The sequence below is a fragment of the Ranitomeya variabilis genome, chromosome 8, assembly GCF_051348905.1.
Source record: "Ranitomeya variabilis isolate aRanVar5 chromosome 8, aRanVar5.hap1, whole genome shotgun sequence".
Classification (NCBI taxonomy): domain Eukaryota; kingdom Metazoa; phylum Chordata; class Amphibia; order Anura; family Dendrobatidae; genus Ranitomeya; species Ranitomeya variabilis.
Window position 1 is genome coordinate 122047757 of NC_135239.1, and position 21851 is coordinate 122069607.

Genomic DNA, 21851 nt, shown 5'->3' on the forward strand with positions numbered 1-21851 from the left:
GTGTGCCACTCCTGACTCCTGTGTGTGCCATCTCTCACTCAGTGGGCCATAGAAAGCCTATTTATTTTTTTCCATGATTTGGGTTCTAAAATCTACCTTTAAAAAAATCACTACATCAATCAGTGGGAGAAAAATATTGGCCTCAGTCAGGGCTTGTGTGCCACTCCTGACTACAGTGTGTGCCATCTCTCACTCAGTGGGCCATAGAAAGCCTATTTATTTTTTTCCATGATTTGGGTTCTAAAATCTACCTGAAAATAAAAACACTACATCAATCAGTGGTAGAAAAATATTGGCCTCAGTCAGGGCTTGTGTGCCACTCCTGACTCCTGTGTGTGCCATCTCTCACTCAGTGGGCCATAGAAAGCCTATTTATTTTTTTGCTTGATTTGGGTTCTAAAATCTACCTTTAAAAAAATCACTACATCAATCAGTGGGAGAAAAATATTGGCCTCAGTCAGGGCTTGTGTGCCACTCCTGACTCCTGTGTGTGCCATCTCTCACTCAGTGGGCCATAGAAAGCCTATTTATTTTTTTCCATGATTTGGGTTCTAAAATCTACCTGAAAAAAAACACTACATCAATCAGTGGAAGAAAAATATTGGCCTCAGTCAGGGCTTGTGTGCCACTCCTGACTCCTGTGTGTGCCATCTCTCACTCAGTGGGCCATAGAAAGCCTATTTATTTTTTTGCTTGATTTGGGTTCTAAAATCTACCTTTAAAAAAATCACTACATCAATCAGTGGGAGAAAAATATTGGCCTCAGTCAGGGCTTGTGTGCCACTCCTGACTCCTGTGTGTGCCATCTCTCACTCAGTGGGCCATAGAAAGCCTATTTATTTTTTTCCATGATTTGGGTTCTAAAATCTACCTTTAAAAAAATCACTACATCAATCAGTGGGAGAAAAATATTGGCCTCAGTCAGGGCTTGTGTGCCACTCCTGACTCCTGTGTGTGCCATCTCTCACTCAGTGGGCCATAGAAAGCCTATTTATTTTTTTCCATGATTTGGGTTCTAAAATCTACCTGAAAAAAAAACACTACATCAATCAGTGGTAGAAAAATATTGGCCTCAGTCAGGGCTTGTGTGCCACTCCTGACTCCTGTGTGTGCCATCTCTCACTCAGTGGGCCATAGAAAGCCTTTTTTTATTATTATTATTTGGTTTCTAAAGTCTCCCTGAAAAAAAAAATAAAATAAAAAAACAGTGGGAGATTAATATTGCCCTTTCAGCTTGTGTGCCAGTCTTGACTCCTGGGTGTGCCACCTCTCTCTCTCAAATTGTGGGCCATAGAAAGCCTATTTATTTTTTTCCTTGATTTGGGTTCTAAAATCTACCTTAAAAAAAACACTACATCAATCAGTGGTAGAAAAATATTGGCCTCAGTCAGGGCTTGTGTGCCACTCCTGACTCCTGTGTGTGCCATCTCTCACTCAGTGGGCCATAGAAAGCCTATTTATTTTTTTGCTTGATTTGGGTTCTAAAATCTACCTTTAAAAAAATCACTACATCAATCAGTGGGAGAAAAATATTGGCCTCCGTCAGGGCTTGTGTGCCACTCCTGACTCCTGTGTGTGCCATCTCTCACGCAGTGGGCCATAGAAAGCCTATTTATTTTTTTCCATGATTTGGGTTCTAAAATCTACCTTTAAAAAAATCACTACATCAATCAGTGGGAGAAAAATATTGGCCTCAGTCAGGGCTTGTGTGCCACTCCTGACTACAGTGTGTGCCATCTCTCACTCAGTGGGCCATAGAAAGCCTATTTATTTTTTTCCATGATTTGGGTTCTAAAATCTACCTTTAAAAAAATCACTACATCAATCAGTGGGAGAAAAATATTGGCCTCAGTCAGGGCTTGTGTGCCACTCCTGACTCCTGTGTGTGCCATCTCTCACTCAGTGGGCCATAGAAAGCCTATTTATTTTTTTCCAAGATTTGGGTTCTAAAATCTACCTTTAAAAAAATCACTACATCAATCAGTGGGAGAAAAATATTGGCCTCAGTCAGGGCTTGTGTGCCACTCCTTACTCCTGTGTGTGCCATCTCTCACTCAGTGGGCCATAGAAAGCCTATTTATTTTTTTGCTTGATTTGGGTTCTAAAATCTACCTTTAAAACAATCACTACATCAATCAGTGGGAGAAAAATATTGGCCTCCGTCAGGGCTTGTGTGCCACTCCTGACTCCTGTGTGTGCCATCTCTCACTCAGTGGGCCATAGAAAGCCTATTTATTTTTTTCCATGATTTGGGTTCTAAAATCTACCTGAAAAAAAACACTACATCAATCAGTGGTAGAAAAATATTGGCCTCAGTCAGGGCTTGTGTGCCACTCCTGACTCCTGTGTGTGCCATCTCTCACTCAGTGGGCCATAGAAAGCCTATTTATTTTTTTGCTTGATTTGGGTTCTAAAATCTACCTTTAAAAAAATCACTACATCAATCAGTGGGAGAAAAATATTGGCCTCAGTCAGGGCTTGTGTGCCACTCCTGACTCCTGTGTGTGCCATCTCTCACTCAGTGGGCCATAGAAAGCCTATTTATTTTTTTCCATGATTTGGGTTCTAAAATCTACCTGAAAAAAAAACACTACATCAATCAGTGGTAGAAAAATATTGGCCTCAGTCAGGGCTTGTGTGCCACTCCTGACTCCTGTGTGTGCCATCTCTCACTCAGTGGGCCATAGAAAGCCTTTTTTTATTATTATTATTTGGTTTCTAAAGTCTCCCTGAAAAAAAAAATAAAATAAAAAAACAGTGGGAGATTAATATTGCCCTTTCAGCTTGTGTGCCAGTCTTGACTCCTGGGTGTGCCACCTCTCTCTCTCAAATTGTGGGCCATAGAAAGCCTATTTATTTTTTTCCTTGATTTGGGTTCTAAAATCTACCTTTAAAAAAATCACTACATCAATCAGTGGGAGAAAAATATTGGCCTCAGTCAGGGCTTGTGTGCCACTCCTGACTCCTGTGTGTGCCATCTCTCACTCAGTGGGCCATAGAAAGCCTATTTATTTTTTTCCATGATTTGGGTTCTAAAATCTACCTTAAAAAAAACACTACATCAATCAGTGGTAGATAATATTGGCCTCAGTCAGGGCTTGTGTGCCACTCCTGACTCCTGTGTGTGCCATCTCTCACTCAGTGGGCCATAGAAAGCCTATTTATTTTTTTCCATGATTTGGGTTCTAAAATCTACCTTTAAAAAAATCACTACATCAGTGGGAGAAAATATTGGCCTCAGTCAGGGCTTGTGTGCCACTCCTGACTCCTGTGTGTGCCATCTCTCACTCAGTGGGCCATAGAAAGCCTATTTATTTTTTTCCATGATTTGGGTTCTAAAATCTACCTGAAAAAAAAAACACTTCATCAATCAGTGGTAGAAAAATATTGGCCTCAGTCAGGGCTTGTGTGCCACTCCTGACTCCTGTGTGTGCCATCTGTCAATCAGTGGGCCATAGAAAGCTTTTTTTTTTTTTTTTTTTTTTTATTATTTGGTTTCTAAAGTCTCCCTGAAAAAAAAAAAAAAAAACAGTGGGAGATTAATATTGCCCTTTCAGCTTGTGTGCCAGTCTTGACTCCTGGGTGTGCCACCTCTCTCTCTCAAATTGTGGGCCATAGAAAGCCTATTTATATTTTTCCTTGATTTGGGTTCTAAAATCTACCTTAAAAAAAAACACTACATCAATCAGTGGTAGAAAAATATTGGCCTCAGTCAGGGCTTGTGTGCCACTCCTGACTCCTGTGTGTGCCATCTCTCACTCAGTGGGCCATAGAAAGCCTATTTATTTTTTTGCTTGATTTGGGTTCTAAAATCTACCTTTAAAAAAATCACTACATCAATCAGTGGGAGAAAAATATTGGCCTCAGTCAGGGCTTGTGTGCCACTCCTGACTCCTGTGTGTGCCATCTCTCACTCAGTGGGCCATAGAAAGCCTATTTATTTTTTTCCATGATTTGGGTTCTAAAATCTACCTTTAAAAAAATCACTACATCAATCAGTGGGAGAAAAATATTGGCCTCAGTCAGGGCTTGTGTGCCACTCCTGACTCCTGTGTGTGCCATCTCTCACTCAGTGGGCCATAGAAAGCCTATTTATTTTTTTCCATGATTTGGGTTCTAAAATCTACCTGAAAAAAAAACACTACATCAATCAGTGGTAGAAAAATATTGGCCTCAGTCAGGGCTTGTGTGCCACTCCTGACTCCTGTGTGTGCCATCTCTCACTCAGTGGGCCATAGAAAGCCTTTTTTTATTATTATTATTTGGTTTCTAAAGTCTCCCTGAAAAAAAAAAAAAAACAGTGGGAGATTAATATTGCCCTTTCAGCTTGTGTGCCAGTCTTGACTCCTGGGTGTGCCACCTCTCTCTCTCAAATTGTGGGCCATAGAAAGCCTATTTATTTTTTCCTTGATTTGGGTTCTAAAATCTACCTTAAAAAAAACACTACATCAATCAGTGGTAGAAAAATATTGGCCTCAGTCAGGGCTTGTGTGCCACTCCTGACTCCTGTGTGTGCCATCTCTCACGCAGTGGGCCATAGAAAGCCTATTTATTTTTTTCCATGATTTGGGTTCTAAAATCTACCTTTAAAAAAATCACTACATCAATCAGTGGGAGAAAAATATTCGCCTCAGTCAGGGCTTGTGTGCCACTCCTGACTACAGTGTGTGCCATCTCTCACTCAGTGGGCCATAGAAAGCCTATTTATTTTTTTCCATGACTTGGGTTCTAAAATCTACCTGAAAAAAAAACACTACATCAATCAGTGGTAGAAAAATATTGGCCTCAGTCAGGGCTTGTGTGCCACTCCTGACTCCTGTGTGTGCCATCTCTCACTCAGTGGGCCATAGAAAGCCTATTTATTTTTTTGCTTGATTTGGGTTCTAAAATCTACCTTTAAAAAAATCACTACATCAATCAGTGGGAGAAAAATATTGGCCTCAGTCAGGGCTTGTGTGCCACTCCTGACTCCTGTGTGTGCCATCTCTCACTCAGTGGGCCATAGAAAGCCTATTTATTTTTTTCCATGATTTGGGTTCTAAAATCTACCTTTAAAAAAATCACTACATCAATCAGTGGGAGAAAAATATTGGCCTCAGTCAGGGCTTGTGTGCCACTCCTGACTACAGTGTGTGCCATCTCTCACTCAGTGGGCCATAGAAAGCCTATTTATTTTTTTCCATGATTTGGGTTCTAAAATCTACCTGAAAATAAAAACACTACATCAATCAGTGGTAGAAAAATATTGGCCTCAGTCAGGGCTTGTGTGCCACTCCTGACTCCTGTGTGTGCCATTTCTCAATCAGTGGGCCATAGAAAGCCTTTTTTTTTTTTTATTATTATTTGGTTTCTAAAGTCTCCCTGAAAAAAAAACAAAAAAAAAACAGTGGGAGATTAATATTGCCCTTTCAGCTTGTGTGCCAGTCTTGACTCCTGGGTGTGCCACCTCTCTCTCTCAAATTGTGGGCCATAGAAAGCCTATTTATTTTTTTCCTTGATTTGGGTTCTAAAATCTACCTGAAAAAAAAACACTACATCAATCAGTGGTAGAAAAATATTGGCCTCAGTCAGGGCTTGTGTGCCACTCCTGACTCCTGTGTGTGCCATCTCTCTCTCAGTGGGCCATAGAAAGCCTATTTATTTTTTTCCATGATTTGGGTTCTAAAATCTACCTTTAAAAAAATCACTACATCAATCAGTGGGAGAAAAATATTGGCCTCAGTCAGGGCTTGTGTGCCACTCCTGACTCCTGTGTGTGCCATCTCTCACTCAGTGGGCCATAGAAAGCCTATTTATTTTTTTCCATGATTTGGGTTCTAAAATCTACCTGAAAAAAAAACACTACATCAATCAGTGGTAGAAAAATATTGGCCTCAGTCAGGGCTTGTGTGCCACTCCTGACTCCTGTGTGTGCCATCTCTCACTCAGTGGGCCATAGAAAGCCTTTTTTTATTATTATTATTTGGTTTCTAAAGTCTCCCTGAAAAAAAAAAAAAAACAGTGGGAGATTAATATTGCCCTTTCAGCTTGTGTGCCAGTCTTGACTCCTGGGTGTGCCACCTCTCTCTCTCAAATTGTGGGCCATAGAAAGCCTATTTATTTTTTTCCTTGATTTGGGTTCTAAAATCTACCTTAAAAAAAACACTACATCAATCAGTGGTAGAAAAATATTGGCCTCAGTCAGGGCTTGTGTGCCACTCCTGACTCCTGTGTGTGCCATCTCTCACTCAGTGGGCCATAGAAAGCCTATTTATTTTTTTGCTTGATTTGGGTTCTAAAATCTACCTTCAAAAAAATCACTACATCAATCAGTGGGAGAAAAATATTGGCCTCCGTCAGGGCTTGTGTGCCACTCCTGACTCCTGCGTGTGCCATCTCTCACGCAGTGGGCCATAGAAAGCCTATTTATTTTTTTCCATGATTTGGGTTCTAAAATCTACCTTTAAAAAAATCACTACATCAATCAGTGGGAGAAAAATATTGGCCTCAGTCAGGGCTTGTGTGCCACTCCTGACTCCTGTGTGTGCCATCTCTCACTCAGTGGGCCATAGAAAGCCTATTTATTTTTTTCCATGATTTGGGTTCTAAAATCTACCTTTAAAAAAATCACTACATCAATCAGTGGGAGAAAAATATTGGCCTCAGTCAGGGCTTGTGTGCCACTCCTGACTACAGTGTGTGCCATCTCTCACTCAGTGGGCCATAGAAAGCCTATTTATTTTTTTCCATGATTTGGGTTCTAAAATCTACCTGAAAATAAAAACACTACATCAATCAGTGGTAGAAAAATATTGGCCTCAGTCAGGGCTTGTGTGCCACTCCTGACTCCTGTGTGTGCCATTTCTCAATCAGTGGGCCATAGAAAGCCTTTTTTTTTTTTTATTATTATTTGGTTTCTAAAGTCTCCCTGAAAAAAAAACAAAAAAAAAACAGTGGGAGATTAATATTGCCCTTTCAGCTTGTGTGCCAGTCTTGACTCCTGGGTGTGCCACCTCTCTCTCTCAAATTGTGGGCCATAGAAAGCCTATTTATTTTTTTCCTTGATTTGGGTTCTAAAATCTACCTGAAAAAAAAACACTACATCAATCAGTGGTAGAAAAATATTGGCCTCAGTCAGGGCTTGTGTGCCACTCCTGACTCCTGTGTGTGCCATCTCTCACTCAGTGGGCCATAGAAAGCCTATTTATTTTTTTCCATGATTTGGGTTCTAAAATCTACCTTTAAAAAAATCACTACATCAATCAGTGGGAGAAAAATATTGGCCTCAGTCAGGGCTTGTGTGCCACTCCTGACTCCTGTGTGTGCCATCTCTCACTCAGTGGGCCATAGAAAGCCTATTTATTTTTTTCCATGATTTGGGTTCTAAAATCTACCTGAAAAAAAAACACTACATCAATCAGTGGTAGAAAAATATTGGCCTCAGTCAGGGCTTGTGTGCCACTCCTGACTCCTGTGTGTGCCATCTCTCACTCAGTGGGCCATAGAAAGCCTTTTTTTATTATTATTATTTGGTTTCTAAAGTCTCCCTGAAAAAAAAAAAAAAACAGTGGGAGATTAATATTGCCCTTTCAGCTTGTGTGCCAGTCTTGACTCCTGGGTGTGCCACCTCTCTCTCTCAAATTGTGGGCCATAGAAAGCCTATTTATTTTTTTCCTTGATTTGGGTTCTAAAATCTACCTTAAAAAAAACACTACATCAATCAGTGGTAGAAAAATATTGGCCTCAGTCAGGGCTTGTGTGCCACTCCTGACTCCTGTGTGTGCCATCTCTCACTCAGTGGGCCATAGAAAGCCTATTTATTTTTTTGCTTGATTTGGGTTCTAAAATCTACCTTCAAAAAAATCACTACATCAATCAGTGGGAGAAAAATATTGGCCTCCGTCAGGGCTTGTGTGCCACTCCTGACTCCTGTGTGTGCCATCTCTCACGCAGTGGGCCATAGAAAGCCTATTTATTTTTTTCCATGATTTGGGTTCTAAAATCTACCTTTAAAAAAATCACTACATCAATCAGTGGGAGAAAAATATTGGCCTCAGTCAGGGCTTGTGTGCCACTCCTGACTACAGTGTGTGCCATCTCTCACTCAGTGGGCCATAGAAAGCCTATTTATTTTTTTCCATGATTTGGGTTCTAAAATCTACCTGAAAAAAAAACACTACATCAATCAGTGGTAGAAAAATATTGGCCTCAGTCAGGGCTTGTGTGCCACTCCTGACTCCTGTGTGTGCCATCTCTCACTCAGTGGGCCATAGAAAGCCTATTTATTTTTTTGCTTGATTTGGGTTCTAAAATCTACCTTTAAAAAAATCACTACATCAATCAGTGGGAGAAAAATATTGGCCTCAGTCAGGGCTTGTGTGCCACTCCTGACTCCTGTGTGTGCCATCTCTCACTCAGTGGGCCATAGAAAGCCTATTTATTTTTTTCCATGATTTGGGTTCTAAAATCTACCTTTAAAAAAATCACTACATCAATCAGTGGGAGAAAAATATTGGCCTCAGTCAGGGCTTGTGTGCCACTCCTGACTACAGTGTGTGCCATCTCTCACTCAGTGGGCCATAGAAAGCCTATTTATTTTTTTCCATGATTTGGGTTCTAAAATCTACCTGAAAATAAAAACACTACATCAATCAGTGGTAGAAAAATATTGGCCTCAGTCAGGGCTTGTGTGCCACTCCTGACTCCTGTGTGTGCCATTTCTCAATCAGTGGGCCATAGAAAGCCTTTTTTTTATTATTATTATTTGGTTTCTAAAGTCTCCCTGAAAAAAAGACAAAAAAAAAACAGTGGGAGATTAATATTGCCCTTTCAGCTTGTGTGCCAGTCTTGACTCCTCGGTGTGCCACCTCTCTCTCTCAAATTGTGGGCCATAGAAAGCCTATTTATTTTTTTCCTTGATTTGGGTTCTAAAATCTACCTGAAAAAAAAACACTACATCAATCAGTGGTAGAAAAATATTGGCCTCAGTCAGGGCTTGTGTGCCACTCCTGACTCCTGTGTGTGCCATCTCTCACTCAGTGGGCCATAGAAAGCCTATTTATTTTTTTGCTTGATTTGGGTTCTAAAATCTACCTTTAAAAAAATCACTACATCAATCAGTGGGAGAAAAATATTGGCCTCCGTCAGGGCTTGTGTGCCACTCCTGACTCCTGTGTGTGCCATCTCTCACGCAGTGGGCCATAGAAAGCCTATTTATTTTTTTCCATTATTTGGGTTCTAAAATCTACCTTTAAAAAAATCACTACATCAATCAGTGGGAGAAAAATATTGGCCTCAGTTAGGGCTTGTGTGCCACTCCTGACTACAGTGTGTGCCATCTCTCACTCAGTGGGCCATAGAAAGCCTATTTATTTTTTTCCATGATTTGGGTTCTAAAATCTACCTGAAAAAAAAACACTACATCAATCAGTGGTAGAAAAATATTGGCCTCAGTCAGGGCTTGTGTGCCACTCCTGACTCCTGTGTGTGCCATCTCTCACTCAGTGGGCCATAGAAAGCCTATTTATTTTTTTGCTTGATTTGGGTTCTAAAATCTACCTTTAAAAAAATCACTACATCAATCAGTGGGAGAAAAATATTGGCCTCAGTCAGGGCTTGTGTGCCACTCCTGACTCCTGTGTGTGCCATCTCTCACTCAGTGGGCCATAGAAAGCCTATTTATTTTTTTCCATGATTTGGGTTCTAAAATCTACCTTTAAAAAAATCACTACATCAATCAGTGGGAGAAAAATATTGGCCTCAGTCAGGGCTTGTGTGCCACTCCTGACTACAGTGTGTGCCATCTCTCACTCAGTGGGCCATAGAAAGCCTATTTATTTTTTTCCATGATTTGGGTTCTAAAATCTACCTGAAAATAAAAACACTACATCAATCAGTGGTAGAAAAATATTGGCCTCAGTCAGGGCTTGTGTGCCACTCCTGACTCCTGTGTGTGCCATTTCTCAATCAGTGGGCCATAGAAAGCCTTTTTTTTTTTTATTATTATTTGGTTTCTAAAGTCTCCCTGAAAAAAAAACAAAAAAAAAACAGTGGGAGATTAATATTGCCCTTTCAGCTTGTGTGCCAGTCTTGACTCCTCGGTGTGCCACCTCTCTCTCTCAAATTGTGGGCCATAGAAAGCCTATTTATTTTTTTCCTTGATTTGGGTTCTAAAATCTACCTGAAAAAAAAACACTACATCAATCAGTGGTAGAAAAATATTGGCCTCAGTCAGGGCTTGTGTGCCACTCCTGACTCCTGTGTGTGCCATCTCTCACTCAGTGGGCCATAGAAAGCCTATTTATTTTTTTGCTTGATTTGGGTTCTAAAATCTACCTTTAAAAAAATCACTACATCAATCAGTGGGAGAAAAATATTGGCCTCAGTCAGGGCTTGTGTGCCACTCCTGACTCCTGTGTGTGCCATCTCTCACTCAGTGGGCCATAGAAAGCCTATTTATTTTTTTCCATGATTTGGGTTCTAAAATCTACCTTTAAAAAAATCACTACATCAATCAGTGGGAGAAAAATATTGGCCTCAGTCAGGGCTTGTGTGCCACTCCTGACTACAGTGTGTGCCATCTCTCACTCAGTGGGCCATAGAAAGCCTATTTATTTTTTTCCATGATTTGGGTTCTAAAATCTACCTGAAAATAAAAACACTACATCAATCAGTGGTAGAAAAATATTGGCCTCAGTCAGGGCTTGTGTGCCACTCCTGACTCCTGTGTGTGCCATCTCTCACTCAGTGGGCCATAGAAAGCCTATTTATTTTTTTGCTTGATTTGGGTTCTAAAATCTACCTTTAAAAAAATCACTACATCAATCAGTGGGAGAAAAATATTGGCCTCAGTCAGGGCTTGTGTGCCACTCCTGACTCCTGTGTGTGCCATCTCTCACTCAGTGGGCCATAGAAAGCCTATTTATTTTTTTCCATGATTTGGGTTCTAAAATCTACCTGAAAAAAAACACTACATCAATCAGTGGAAGAAAAATATTGGCCTCAGTCAGGGCTTGTGTGCCACTCCTGACTCCTGTGTGTGCCATCTCTCACTCAGTGGGCCATAGAAAGCCTATTTATTTTTTTGCTTGATTTGGGTTCTAAAATCTACCTTTAAAAAAATCACTACATCAATCAGTGGGAGAAAAATATTGGCCTCAGTCAGGGCTTGTGTGCCACTCCTGACTCCTGTGTGTGCCATCTCTCACTCAGTGGGCCATAGAAAGCCTATTTATTTTTTTCCATGATTTGGGTTCTAAAATCTACCTTTAAAAAAATCACTACATCAATCAGTGGGAGAAAAATATTGGCCTCAGTCAGGGCTTGTGTGCCACTCCTGACTCCTGTGTGTGCCATCTCTCACTCAGTGGGCCATAGAAAGCCTATTTATTTTTTTCCATGATTTGGGTTCTAAAATCTACCTGAAAAAAAAACACTACATCAATCAGTGGTAGAAAAATATTGGCCTCAGTCAGGGCTTGTGTGCCACTCCTGACTCCTGTGTGTGCCATCTCTCACTCAGTGGGCCATAGAAAGCCTTTTTTTATTATTATTATTTGGTTTCTAAAGTCTCCCTGAAAAAAAAAATAAAATAAAAAAACAGTGGGAGATTAATATTGCCCTTTCAGCTTGTGTGCCAGTCTTGACTCCTGGGTGTGCCACCTCTCTCTCTCAAATTGTGGGCCATAGAAAGCCTATTTATTTTTTTCCTTGATTTGGGTTCTAAAATCTACCTTAAAAAAAACACTACATCAATCAGTGGTAGAAAAATATTGGCCTCAGTCAGGGCTTGTGTGCCACTCCTGACTCCTGTGTGTGCCATCTCTCACTCAGTGGGCCATAGAAAGCCTATTTATTTTTTTGCTTGATTTGGGTTCTAAAATCTACCTTTAAAAAAATCACTACATCAATCAGTGGGAGAAAAATATTGGCCTCCGTCAGGGCTTGTGTGCCACTCCTGACTCCTGTGTGTGCCATCTCTCACGCAGTGGGCCATAGAAAGCCTATTTATTTTTTTCCATGATTTGGGTTCTAAAATCTACCTTTAAAAAAATCACTACATCAATCAGTGGGAGAAAAATATTGGCCTCAGTCAGGGCTTGTGTGCCACTCCTGACTACAGTGTGTGCCATCTCTCACTCAGTGGGCCATAGAAAGCCTATTTATTTTTTTCCATGATTTGGGTTCTAAAATCTACCTTTAAAAAAATCACTACATCAATCAGTGGGAGAAAAATATTGGCCTCAGTCAGGGCTTGTGTGCCACTCCTGACTCCTGTGTGTGCCATCTCTCACTCAGTGGGCCATAGAAAGCCTATTTATTTTTTTCCAAGATTTGGGTTCTAAAATCTACCTTTAAAAAAATCACTACATCAATCAGTGGGAGAAAAATATTGGCCTCAGTCAGGGCTTGTGTGCCACTCCTTACTCCTGTGTGTGCCATCTCTCACTCAGTGGGCCATAGAAAGCCTATTTATTTTTTTGCTTGATTTGGGTTCTAAAATCTACCTTTAAAACAATCACTACATCAATCAGTGGGAGAAAAATATTGGCCTCCGTCAGGGCTTGTGTGCCACTCCTGACTCCTGTGTGTGCCATCTCTCACTCAGTGGGCCATAGAAAGCCTATTTATTTTTTTCCATGATTTGGGTTCTAAAATCTACCTGAAAAAAAACACTACATCAATCAGTGGTAGAAAAATATTGGCCTCAGTCAGGGCTTGTGTGCCACTCCTGACTCCTGTGTGTGCCATCTCTCACTCAGTGGGCCATAGAAAGCCTATTTATTTTTTTGCTTGATTTGGGTTCTAAAATCTACCTTTAAAAAAATCACTACATCAATCAGTGGGAGAAAAATATTGGCCTCAGTCAGGGCTTGTGTGCCACTCCTGACTCCTGTGTGTGCCATCTCTCACTCAGTGGGCCATAGAAAGCCTATTTATTTTTTTCCATGATTTGGGTTCTAAAATCTACCTGAAAAAAAAACACTACATCAATCAGTGGTAGAAAAATATTGGCCTCAGTCAGGGCTTGTGTGCCACTCCTGACTCCTGTGTGTGCCATCTCTCACTCAGTGGGCCATAGAAAGCCTTTTTTTATTATTATTATTTGGTTTCTAAAGTCTCCCTGAAAAAAAAAATAAAATAAAAAAACAGTGGGAGATTAATATTGCCCTTTCAGCTTGTGTGCCAGTCTTGACTCCTGGGTGTGCCACCTCTCTCTCTCAAATTGTGGGCCATAGAAAGCCTATTTATTTTTTTCCTTGATTTGGGTTCTAAAATCTACCTTAAAAAAAACACTACATCAATCAGTGGTAGAAAAATATTGGCCTCAGTCAGGGCTTGTGTGCCACTCCTGACTCCTGTGTGTGCCATCTCTCACTCAGTGGGCCATAGAAAGCCTATTTATTTTTTTGCTTGATTTGGGTTCTAAAATCTACCTTTAAAAAAATCACTACATCAATCAGTGGGAGAAAAATATTGGCCTCCGTCAGGGCTTGTGTGCCACTCCTGACTCCTGTGTGTGCCATCTCTCACTCAGTGGGCCATAGAAAGCCTATTTATTTTTTTGCTTGATTTGGGTTCTAAAATCTACCTTTAAAAAAATCACTACATCAATCAGTGGGAGAAAAATATTGGCCTCAGTCAGGGCTTGTGTGCCACTCCTGACTCCTGTGTGTGCCATCTCTCACTCAGTGGGCCATAGAAAGCCTATTTATTTTTTTCCATGATTTGGGTTCTAAAATCTACCTTTAAAAAAATCACTACATCAATCAGTGGGAGAAAAATATTGGCCTCAGTCAGGGCTTGTGTGCCACTCCTGACTACAGTGTGTGCCATCTCTCACTCAGTGGGCCATAGAAAGCCTATTTATTTTTTTCCATGATTTGGGTTCTAAAATCTACCTGAAAATAAAAACACTACATCAATCAGTGGTAGAAAAATATTGGCCTCAGTCAGGGCTTGTGTGCCACTCCTGACTCCTGTGTGTGCCATTTCTCAATCAGTGGGCCATAGAAAGCCTTTTTTTTTTTATTATTATTTGGTTTCTAAAGTCTCCCTGAAAAAAAAACAAAAAAAAAACAGTGGGAGATTAATATTGCCCTTTCAGCTTGTGTGCCAGTCTTGACTCCTCGGTGTGCCACCTCTCTCTCTCAAATTGTGGGCCATAGAAAGCCTATTTATTTTTTTCCTTGATTTGGGTTCTAAAATCTACCTGAAAAAAAAACACTACATCAATCAGTGGTAGAAAAATATTGGCCTCAGTCAGGGCTTGTGTGCCACTCCTGACTCCTGTGTGTGCCATCTCTCACTCAGTGGGCCATAGAAAGCCTATTTATTTTTTTGCTTGATTTGGGTTCTAAAATCTACCTTTAAAAAAATCACTACATCAATCAGTGGGAGAAAAATATTGGCCTCCGTCAGGGCTTGTGTGCCACTCCTGACTCCTGTGTGTGCCATCTCTCACGCAGTGGGCCATAGAAAGCCTATTTATTTTTTTTCCATTATTTGGGTTCTAAAATCTACCTTTAAAAAAATCACTACATCAATCAGTGGGAGAAAAATATTGGCCTCAGTCAGGGCTTGTGTGCCACTCCTGACTACAGTGTGTGCCATCTCTCACTCAGTGGGCCATAGAAAGCCTATTTATTTTTTTCCATGATTTGGGTTCTAAAATCTACCTGAAAAAAAAACACTACATCAATCAGTGGTAGAAAAATATTGGCCTCAGTCAGGGCTTGTGTGCCACTCCTGACTCCTGTGTGTGCCATCTCTCACTCAGTGGGCCATAGAAAGCCTATTTATTTTTTTGCTTGATTTGGGTTCTAAAATCTACCTTTAAAAAAATCACTACATCAATCAGTGGGAGAAAAATATTGGCCTCAGTCAGGGCTTGTGTGCCACTCCTGACTCCTGTGTGTGCCATCTCTCACTCAGTGGGCCATAGAAAGCCTATTTATTTTTTTCCATGATTTGGGTTCTAAAATCTACCTTTAAAAAAATCACTACATCAATCAGTGGGAGAAAAATATTGGCCTCAGTCAGGGCTTGTGTGCCACTCCTGACTACAGTGTGTGCCATCTCTCACTCAGTGGGCCATAGAAAGCCTATTTATTTTTTTCCATGATTTGGGTTCTAAAATCTACCTGAAAATAAAAACACTACATCAATCAGTGGTAGAAAAATATTGGCCTCAGTCAGGGCTTGTGTGCCACTCCTGACTCCTGTGTGTGCCATCTCTCACTCAGTGGGCCATAGAAAGCCTATTTATTTTTTTGCTTGATTTGGGTTCTAAAATCTACCTTTAAAAAAATCACTACATCAATCAGTGGGAGAAAAATATTGGCCTCAGTCAGGGCTTGTGTGCCACTCCTGACTCCTGTGTGTGCCATCTCTCACTCAGTGGGCCATAGAAAGCCTATTTATTTTTTTCCATGATTTGGGTTCTAAAATCTACCTGAAAAAAAACACTACATCAATCAGTGGAAGAAAAATATTGGCCTCAGTCAGGGCTTGTGTGCCACTCCTGACTCCTGTGTGTGCCATCTCTCACTCAGTGGGCCATAGAAAGCCTATTTATTTTTTTGCTTGATTTGGGTTCTAAAATCTACCTTTAAAAAAATCACTACATCAATCAGTGGGAGAAAAATATTGGCCTCAGTCAGGGCTTGTGTGCCACTCCTGACTCCTGTGTGTGCCATCTCTCACTCAGTGGGCCATAGAAAGCCTATTTATTTTTTTCCATGATTTGGGTTCTAAAATCTACCTTTAAAAAAATCACTACATCAATCAGTGGGAGAAAAATATTGGCCTCAGTCAGGGCTTGTGTGCCACTCCTGACACCTGTGTGTGCCATCTCTCACTCAGTGGGCCATAGAAAGCCTATTTATTTTTTTCCATGATTTGGGTTCTAAAATCTACCTGAAAAAAAAACACTACATCAATCAGTGGTAGAAAAATATTGGCCTCAGTCAGGGCTTGTGTGCCACTCCTGACTCCTGTGTGTGCCATCTCTCACTCAGTGGGCCATAGAAAGCCTTTTTTTATTATTATTATTTGGTTTCTAAAGTCTCCCTGAAAAAAAAAATAAAATAAAAAAACAGTGGGAGATTAATATTGCCCTTTCAGCTTGTGTGCCAGTCTTGACTCCTGGGTGTGCCACCTCTCTCTCTCAAATTGTGGGCCATAGAAAGCCTATTTATTTTTTTCCTTGATTTGGGTTCTAAAATCTACCTTAAAAAAAACACTACATCAATCAGTGGTAGAAAAATATTGGCCTCAGTCAGGGCTTGTGTGCCACTCCTGACTCCTGTGTGTGCCATCTCTCACTCAGTGGGCCATAGAAAGCCTATTTATTTTTTTGCTTGATTTGGGTTCTAAAATCTACCTTTAAAAAAATCACTACATCAATCAGTGGGAGAAAAATATTGGCCTCCGTCAGGGCTTGTGTGCCACTCCTGACTCCTGTGTGTGCCATCTCTCACGCAGTGGGCCATAGAAAGCCTATTTATTTTTTTCCATGATTTGGGTTCTAAAATCTACCTTTAAAAAAATCACTACATCAATCAGTGGGAGAAAAATATTGGCCTCAGTCAGGGCTTGTGTGCCACTCCTGACTACAGTGTGTGCCATCTCTCACTCAGTGGGCCATAGAAAGCCTATTTATTTTTTTCCATGATTTGGGTTCTAAAATCTACCTTTAAAAAAATCACTACATCAATCAGTGGGAGAAAAATATTGGCCTCAGTCAGGGCTTGTGTGCCACTCCTGACTCCTGTGTGTGCCATCTCTCACTCAGTGGGCCATAGAAAGCCTATTTATTTTTTTCCAAGATTTGGGTTCTAAAATCTACCTTTAAAAAAATCACTACATCAATCAGTGGGAGAAAAATATTGGCCTCAGTCAGGGCTTGTGTGCCACTCCTTACTCCTGTGTGTGCCATCTCTCACTCAGTGGGCCATAGAAAGCCTATTTATTTTTTTCCATGATTTGGGTTCTAAAATCTACCTGAAAAAAAAACACTACATCAATCAGTGGTAGAAAAATATTGGCCTCAGTCAGGGCTTGTGTGCCACTCCTGAATCCTGTGTGTGCCATCTCTCACTCAGTGGGCCATAGAAAGCCTTTTTTTATTATTATTATTTGGTTTCTAAAGTCTCCCTGAAAAAAAAAATAAAATAAAAAAACAGTGGGAGATTAATATTGCCCTTTCAGCTTGTGTGCCAGTCTTGACTCCTGGGTGTGCCACCTCTCTCTCTCAAATTGTGGGCCATAGAAAGCCTATTTATTTTTTTCCTTGATTTGGGTTCTAAAATCTACCTTAAAAAAAACACTACATCAATCAGTGGTAGAAAAATATTGGCCTCAGTCAGGGCTTGTGTGCCACTCCTGACTCCTGTGTGTGCCATCTCTCACTCAGTGGGCCATAGAAAGCCTATTTATTTTTTTGCTTGATTTGGGTTCTAAAATCTACCTTTAAAACAATCACTACATCAATCAGTGGGAGAAAAATATTGGCCTCCGTCAGGGCTTGTGTGCCACTCCTGACTCCTGTGTGTGCCATCTCTCACGCAGTGGGCCATAGAAAGCCTATTTATTTTTTTCCATGATTTGGGTTCTAAAATCTACCTTTAAAAAAATCACTACATCAATCAGTGGGAGAAAAATATTGGCCTCAGTCAGGGCTTGTGTGCCACTCCTGACTCCTGTGTGTGCCATCTCTCACTCAGTGGGCCATAGAAAGCCTATTTATTTTTTTCCATGATTTGGGTTCTAAAATCTACCTGAAAAAAAACACTACATCAATCAGTGGTAGAAAAATATTGGCCTCAGTCAGGGCTTGTGTGCCACTCCTGACTCCTGTGTGTGCCATCTCTCACTCAGTGGGCCATAGAAAGCCTATTTATTTTTTTGCTTGATTTGGGTTCTAAAATCTACCTTTAAAAAAATCACTACATCAATCAGTGGGAGAAAAATATTGGCCTCAGTCAGGGCTTGTGTGCCACTCCTGACTCCTGTGTGTGCCATCTCTCACTCAGTGGGCCATAGAAAGCCTTTTTTTATTATTATTATTTGGTTTCTAAAGTCTCCCTGAAAAAAAAAATAAAATAAAAAAACAGTGGGAGATTAATATTGCCCTTTCAGCTTGTGTGCCAGTCTTGACTCCTGGGTGTGCCACCTCTCTCTCTCAAATTGTGGGCCATAGAAAGCCTATTTATTTTTTTCCTTGATTTGGGTTCTAAAATCTACCTTAAAAAAAACACTACATCAATCAGTGGTAGAAAAATATTGGCCTCAGTCAGGGCTTGTGTGCCACTCCTGACTCCTGTGTGTGCCATCTCTCACTCAGTGGGCCATAGAAAGCCTATTTATTTTTTTGCTTGATTTGGGTTCTAAAATCTACCTTTAAAAAAATCACTACATCAATCAGTGGGAGAAAAATATTGGCCTCCGTCAGGGCTTGTGTGCCACTCCTGACTCCTGTGTGTGCCATCTCTCACGCAGTGGGCCATAGAAAGCCTATTTATTTTTTTCCATGATTTGGGTTCTAAAATCTACCTTTAAAAAAATCACTACATCAATCAGTGGGAGAAAAATATTGGCCTCAGTCAGGGCTTGTGTGCCACTCCTGACTACTGTGTGTGCCATCTCTCACTCAGTGGGCCATAGAAAGCCTATTTATTTTTTTCCATGATTTGGGTTCTAAAATCTACCTGAAAATAAAAACACTACATCAATCAGTGGTAGAAAAATATTGGCCTCAGTCAGGGCTTGTGTGCCACTCCTGACTCCTGTGTGTGCCATCTCTCACTCAGTGGGCCATAGAAAGCCTATTTATTTTTATCCATGATTTGGGTTCTAAAATCTACCTTTAAAAAAATCACTACATCAATCAGTGGGAGAAAAATATTGGCCTCAGTCAGGGCTTGTGTGCCACTCCTGACTCCTGTGTGTGCCATCTCTCACTCAGTGGGCCATAGAAAGCCTATTTATTTTTTTCCATGATTTGGGTTCTAAAATCTACCTTAAAAAAAACACTACATCAATCAGTGGTAGATAATATTGGCCTCAGTCAGGGCTTGTGTGCCACTCCTTACTCCTGTGTGTGCCATCTCTCACTCAGTGGGCCATAGAAAGCCTATTTATTTTTTTGCTTGATTTGGGTTCTAAAATCTACCTTTAAAAAAATCACTACATCAATTAGTGGGAGAAAAATATTGGCCTCAGTCAGGGCTTGTGTGCCACTCCTGACTCCTGTGTGTGCCATCTCTCACTCAGTGGGCCATAGAAAGCCTATTTATTTTTTTCCATGATTTGGGTTCTAAAATCTACCTTTAAAAAAATCACTACATCAATCAGTGGGAGAAAAATATTGGCCTCAGTCAGGGCTTGTGTGCCACTCCTGACTACAGTGTGTGCCATCTCTCACTCAGTGGGCCATAGAAAGCCTATTTATTTTTTTCCATGATTTGGGTTCTAAAATCTACCTGAAAATAAAAACACTACATCAATCAGTGGTAGAAAAATATTGGCCTCAGTCAGGGCTTGTGTGCCACTCCTGACTCCTGTGTGTGCCATCTCTCAATCAGTGGGCCATAGAAAGCCTTTTTTTTTTTTTTTTTTTTTTTTTTTTTTATTATTTGGTTTCTAAAGTCTCCCTGAAAAAAAAACAAAAAAAAAAACAGTGGGAGATTAATATTGCCCTTTCAGCTTGTGTGCCAGTCTTGACTCCTGGGTGTGCCACCTCTCTCTCTCAAATTGTGGGCCATAGAAAGCCTATTTATTTTTTTCCTTGATTTGGGTTCTAAAATCTACCTTAAAAAAAACACTACATCAATCAGTGGTAGAAAAATATTGGCCCCAGTCAGGGCTTGTGTGCCACTCTTGACTCCTGTGTGTGCCATCTCTCACTCAGTGGGCCATAGAAAGCCTATTTATTTTTTTCCTTGATTTGGGTTCTAAAATCTACCTTAAAAAAAACACTACATCAATCAGTGGGAGAAAAATATTGGCCTCAGTCAGGGCTTGTGTGCCACTCCTGACTCCTGTGTGTGCCATCTCTCACTCGGTGGGCCATAGAAAGCCTATTTATTTTTTTCCATGATTTGGGTTCTAAAATCTACCTTAAAAAAAACACTACATCAATCAGTGGTAGAAAAATATTGGCCCCAGTCAGGGCTTGTGTGCCACTCCTGACTCCTGTGTGTGCCATCTCTCACTCAGTGGGCCATAGAAAGCCTATTTATTTTTTTCCTTGATTTGGGTTCTAAAATCTACCTTAAAAAAAACACTACATCAATCAGTGGGAGAAAAATATTGGCCTCAGTCAGGGCTTGTGTGCCACTCCTGACTCCTGTGTGTGCCATCTCTCACTCGGTGGGCCATAGAAAGCCTATTTATTTTTTTCCATGATTTGGGTTCTAAAATCTACCTGAAAAAAAACACTACATCAATCAGTGGTAGAAAAATATTGGCCTAAGTCAGGGCTTGTGCGCCACTCCTGACTCCTGTGTGTGCCATCTCTCACTCAGTGGGCCATAGAAAGCCTATTTATTTTTTTCCATGATTTGGGTTCTAAAATCTACCTTAAAAAAAACACTACATCAATCAGTGGTAGAAAAATATTTGCCTCAGTCAGGGCTTGTGTGCCACTCCTGACTCCTGTGTGTGCCATCTCTCACTCAGTGGGCCATAGAAAGCCTTTTTTTTATTATTATTATTTGGTTTCTAAAGTCTCCCTGAAAAAAAAAATAAAATAAAAAAACAGTGGGAGATTAATATTGCCCTTTCAGCTTGTGTGCCAGTCTTGACTCCTGGGTGTGCCACCTCTCTCTCTCAAATTGTGGGCCATAGAAAGCCTATTTATTTTTTTCCTTGATTTGGGTTCTAAAATCTACCTTAAAAAAAACACTACATCAATCAGTGGTAGAAAAATATTGGCCTCAGTCAGGGCTTGTGTGCCACTCCTGACTCCTGTGTGTGCCATCTCTCACTCAGTGGGCCATAGAAAGCCTATTTATTTTTTTGCTTGATTTGGGTTCTAAAATCTACCTTTAAAAAAATCACTACATCAATCAGTGGGAGAAAAATATTGGCCTCAGTCAGGGCTTGTGTGCCACTCCTGACTCCTGTGTGTGCCATCTCTCACTCAGTGGGCCATAGAAAGCCTATTTATTTTTTTCCATGATTTGGGTTCTAAAATCTACCTTTAAAAAAATCACTACATCAATCAGTGGGAGAAAAATATTGGCCTCAGTCAGGGCTTGTGTGCCACTCCTGACTCCTGTGTGTGCCATCTCTCACTCAGTGGGCCATAGAAAGCCTATTTATTTTTTTCCATGATTTGGGTTCTAAAATCTACCTTAAAAAAAACACTACATCAATCAGTGGTAGATAATATTGGCCTCAGTCAGGGCTTGTGTGCCACTCCTGACTCCTGTGTGTGCCATCTCTCACTCAGTGGGCCATAGAAAGCCTATTTATTTATTTGCTTGATTTGGGTTCTAAAATCTACCTTTAAAAAAATCACTACATCAATCAGTGGGAGAAAAATATTGGCCTCAGTCAGGGCTTGTGTGCCACTCCTGACTCCTGTGTGTGCCATCTCTCACTCAGTGGGCCATAGAAAGCCTATTTATTTTTTTCCATGATTTGGGTTCTAAAATCTACCTGAAAAAAAAACACTACATCAATCAGTGGTAGAAAAATATTGGCCTCAGTCAGGGCTTGTGTGCCACTCCTGACTCCTGTGTGTGCCATCTCTCACTCAGTGGGCCATAGAAAGCCATTTTTTTTATTATTATTTAGTTTCTAAAGTCTCCCTGAAAAAATAAAATAAAATAAAAAAACAGTGGGAGATTAATATTGCCCTTTCA